Source organism: Sorex fumeus, unplaced genomic scaffold, assembly GCF_029834395.1.
Source record: "Sorex fumeus unplaced genomic scaffold, SorFum_2.1 ptg000063l, whole genome shotgun sequence".
In the NCBI taxonomy this organism is placed as follows: Eukaryota; Metazoa; Chordata; class Mammalia; order Eulipotyphla; family Soricidae; genus Sorex; species Sorex fumeus.
Window position 1 is genome coordinate 7,870,314 of NW_026606120.1, and position 5,446 is coordinate 7,875,759.

Consider the following 5,446-nt stretch of genomic DNA (forward strand, 5'->3'; position numbering starts at 1 on the left):
GAGCAGGCAGGCACTGCTGAACAGAAAAATGCTGCAGAAAAGAAAATAAGATCAAACCTTAGATGCTGGAAGGGAAAAAAAGTTTTTCCACCAGTTTAACCCAACCCGTGATGTATTCAATATGCCCAACATAGTAACAACAAGTCTCATGATGGAGACGTTACTGGGCCCGCTCAAGCAAATCGTTGAGCAACGGGAGGACAGTGACAGTGACAGTTTGACCCAAATGCAAGCAAATTCTGTACAAGCTGACGTAAATGGGTAATCTGCAGTCAGTGGCCAGGAACAAACAGCTTAATTTAAACTGTGAGGAATTCTAGATTCACTTACAAAATTATCACGAACAAGGAATTACCTTAAGTATTTCCATTAAAATAAACATTTAATTCAGGTAGCCCTTGATTTTCAGACTCAATTCTCATACAACTTACTATAATAATCATTCTTTACATCAGCTCTCTAACGCTTATTAAAGAACATTTCCTTTGCTTTTTGCTTGGTGATGCTCAGGGCTTACTTCTGCTCTGCCTACACTCAGGGGTCACTCTTGATGGGGCTCAGGGGAATACATGGGTGCTGCGAATTGAACACGGATTGGTTGCATAAAAGGCAAATGCCCTGCCCATTGTACTATCTTTCCAGCCCCAATTCATAATTCATAATTTTAAATATAAAACCACACACATATAGTAAGGGAGAACCCAAATTTCTAACAGATTAGAAATTTAATGTCTAGGAGTTTCTCTTTTAGAAATTTGTCTTCAAAATATTTAAGTGAATAGACTGCTGGTTCTGTTGTCCAACTGCAATCTAAAATTCCCTTAAAAAAATCACTTCATAAATAGAGTTTTGGGAACTCCAAAATGGTTCATGGAAAGATGTTATAAATGGGAGTTAAGGAACAAGAGGGAAAAGTGTCTATACCACATATTGGCCTGAGAGACCATTTCAAATATAACACCCCATGCATTCCATAAGGAATTTTCTTTGATAAGGGCTGGAAGGATAGTACAGTGGGTAGGGCACTTGTCTGACACGTGGTTGACCTGAATTTGATTCCCATATAGTCCCCCAAGCACGGTCAGGAGTGATTCCTGAGTCCAGAACCAGGACTAACCCCTGAACACCGCTGGCCTCAAAACAACAAAATACTTTATAAGAAAAAAAATTAAAATGTACTTTTTCTGTTGTATTGAATACAGGGTGCTAAATAGAGTTTACTCTCTTACACTGACTTGGCTTCACAAGTTCAAACACCAGTATTTACCCATACACTGACCCTGATATTTTACTTTATACCTATATTTCCAAATGTGTACTATAGATAGCTTGGGGGATCTTTCAGGAAAAAATGAGGTTAGAACTTATTAAACCTTGAGAATTTTTTTCTTTTTGCTCTTTGGAGCATACCTGACAGTGCTCAGGACTTATTCCGGACTCTGTGCTCAGGGATCACTCCCAGAGAGGTTCAGGCACCAAATGCGGGACCAGGGATTGAATCTGGGTCAGCTACATGCAGGGCAAGCGCCTAAACCCCTGAACTCATGAGAATTTTTATAACAAAGAATCCACTTTAATTTATTAACCCTCTTTCCTTGTTACCCATAATTACTACTAAGGTACTTTGGGTCAAGGATTATAGGTGCTTCTTTCCTCTTTCTAGTTAATTTCTGTTCATCAAGGGAGGGGGGGGCAGTGGGTCATAGTGGCTGGTCCTCTGGGGCTCTGCCTGGCTCCACACACAGGGAATCATGGTGCTGGGTACTCAACCAGCTGACTACATGCAAAGTAACACCCCACATGCCTTAACACCCCGTCAGTTCTAGAATTAACTTTGATTTTGGACCACACCTGGTGGTGCTCAGGGGTTACTCCTGGCTCTGCACTCAGGAATCACTCCTGGCAGTGTTCAGGGCGCCATATGGGATGCCGGGGATCAAACCCAGTTCATCTGTGTTTAAGGCAACCACCTACCCAATGTACTATCGCTCTAGCCCCTAGAATTAATTCTTTAGTCCCGTAATGAATATTTAGACCATCAGTTTGCACTGCATTTTTCCAGTAATCTGAATCATCATCCCTCTTTCTAATCTGCTGCTTCTTGGCTGCTATGCACTAGAAAGCCAGGTAATCAAACTAGTTAAAACCCTGAAAATCAAAGGGAATGAGCTGGAAGTACCCTGAGGTGTCTCCTAGGGTAGAAGTCACTAGTTCCCCTTAGCAGCTGGGTGTCATTTCATCTAATGAAGATTAGTGGTGGTGGTGAATGGGCACTGGTGGAGGGATGGGTACTCGATCATTGTATAACTGAAACCCAAGCACAAAAATTTGTAAGTCTACAACTGTACCTCAGGGTGTTTCACTAATAAAAATTTAAAAAAAAAGTGTGCTTCCTCATGTTGTCTGCCCATGTATTCAGACTCTAGCACAGTGAGCGAGCCTAGCACACAATACAGCTATCTGGCAGTGTCTAATGCACGATGCCATCACTAGACACAAGTTCTTGGGAAAAAATGCTCTAGGGGCTGGAGATGGCACGGGAAAGACGTTTGGCCTGCCTGCAGCTGACTCTGGTTCAATCCCCCACACCCTGCACCTGAGTCCCTCCAAGAGTGATCCCTGAGCACAGAGTCAGGAGTAAGCCCTGAGCACCACCGGGTGTGGTCAAAACCTCTAAATCCAACCAAACCCCTAAACCAATCTATGATAGGAAGACAATAAAGCCCTGGGCATAGGCTGGGGGTAGGTGCCAGGGGATCCCCCTCCCCCCCCGCAGGTCCCTAGAGCAGCCCTAGGTGAGCAGACAGAGCACCCCAATACCCAGGAGTGGTGGTGGCTCCAAGGCCAACCCCTGAACCCCAGGAACACCATGTCCCCGTGGCTCTTCCAGGATCCCTATGGGCCTGTTGCGGTCTTTAGGCTCTACAGTAAAGGTCCTGGAGGCGGGGCCCTTTCCCTGAAAGACCGGCCTGTGGGGTGGTGTCACTACACTGCAACTGGGCAACTGAATCCGTTTCAGGGCTGTAGGGGTGTGTGCGGGACCCGAGGCCTGGGTGCGGTGAGCACAAGCACACATGCACACCCGGAGTGCCTGGGTGCTGCCCCACCCCACGCACACACGCACGCACCGCCTGGCCCGGGACACACACACACACACACACACACACACACACACACACACACACACACCTGCCTCCGGGACATACACACACACACACACACACACACACACACACACCTGCCTCCGGACGGGCACACAGACGCACGCACCACCCGGGATTCAGGCGCGCGCGCTCGGACAAACAACACACACACCACCCGACCCGCGATGCGCGCGCGCGCACACACACACACACACAAGCTCGCGCGCGCACACACACACACACACACACAAGCTCACAAGCTCGCGCGCACACACACACACACACACAAGCTCGCGCGCGCACACACACACACACACACAAGCTCGCGCGCGCGCACACACACACACACACACACACACACAAGCTCGCGCGCGCGCACACACACACACACAGAGCACCGCCGGGCCAGGGACACACACCCACACGCGCACACACACACACACACACAAGCTCGCGCGCGCGCGCACACACACGCACTGCCCGGCCCGGGACACACACACGCGCGCGCACACACACACGCACAGACGCACGCACCCGGCTCGGGAGGGCGGGCAGGCTCCGGCGGCTGCAGCCCCCCGCCCCGCCGCGCCCCCCGCGGCCCGCCGGCCCGGCCTCCCGCACTCACCGCGCCCGCGCCGGCCGGTCCGTCCGCGTCAACTTTCCGCCGTGCGCCACGGCCGGAAGCGCCGGGGCCGGGCACGAACGGGCCGGGCGAGCTCCGCGCCGCCTGGAGGCGCTGCTGCCCGCCCGCCTCCGCCCGCAGTCTGGCCACGGGACCCCCTTCACCACCACACCCCGCCCCCCAATAGCTGCCCGGCCCGGAGCCCTCGGCCCGGGTGCTCTTCCCCACCCCCAGGCCCCTTTCTTTGCGGGGCGCACAGAGAAGGTTCTGGAAGCTCGGCCTCCCCGAGGGCGCCCGTGAGCCGCCCAGGCCGCGGTGGGCCGAGAGCTGGGGGACCCCCTCGGAGTCCCTCGTCGCCCCCTCAGTGGGCGGCGGGCAGGCGCGGTGGCCACGGTCCGAGGCTTATGGGACTGCGGGTGGCCGGAGGGCGATTTATTAAAACTGACACTAAAGGGAGAAAACTGCGGGGTCCCCGGAGCTCGGACCCGGGCGAGGCGCCTAGTCCCGTCCCAGCACCCCGTGAGGTCCCCGACCCCGCCAGGCTGAGTGCGGGGCCAGAAACAACCCCCAACTCCTAACATGGTGAGCAGGCTTGTTTTTTCAAACTCTTGGTCACATTCCATTAAAAATCAAAAGGTTTGGCCAGGATGTGTCCTAGAACCGAGCAGAAGCCCCGCAGCCCCGCATGTGTGAGGCCCTGGGGCTGATCCCCCCACTCCCTGCATCACTTGGTCCTCTGGTCGCCTTTGGGTATAGCCCTGGTGGCCCTGAGCACTTCTGGGTCCCAGCACCGTCTTCTGTGAACCTGACAACAATGTTTTTAAAAATCAGGCTGTTGAAAGAAACACCAGAAAACACCAACACAAAGACTGACTACAGGTCTTCAAGGTCTTAATTACTATTTTTTTAAGTTCTAATGAATCACTGTGAGATACAGCTACAGACTTACAAACTTTCATGATTGTGTTTCAGCCTCACAATGCTTGAATTCCCTCCACCAGTGCCCATTCTCCACCACCACCACATAGTATCCCTCCTGCATTCCCTGCAAGAAGGCAGGCACATGCCCTCTTTCTCTCTCCTTTCAAGGTCTTTTAGATGGAAATGAATAATGGCTATTATGATCATGATGATGAATATTATATCTAATACGATGTAAAATGATAATATAAAATGATTTCAAATATTATTTTCAATAAAGCCATAATGTCTTTCAAGCTACTGATGAATTTCACTTTCTCACTCAAGAGACTCTCAGCATTTGCATATTTCCGCATACATGCTACAGGAAATCAATTCTTGCCTTTGCATGGTCTATCATTCCCTTGAGACTGGCTTTGAAGCAGCAGACTGCACTCCCAGAGCCTGTGAAAGGCAGCGGGGATTAGGGCTCCTGTCAGGTAGAGTGACATTTAGTGGCTGCTGGTTCACAAGACCAGGAGGGGTTTCAAGGAAGGTTCTGAGCCACCGTGATTCCTGAGTTGTGTGGAAAATTCAGACTAGGCCATGGGGACTGGATTAAAGTGTCATGGGTTGGTATCTGGGCACCTTCATTTTATTTTTTTAAAGGTGGGGGGGGCACCTGGTAATTACCCAGGAGTAATTCCTGTGCTCAGAGCATCAAATGGCCAGAGATCTTGCTGGAAACTCTAAATATTAGGTGCCAGAGGTCTCAGTGGAA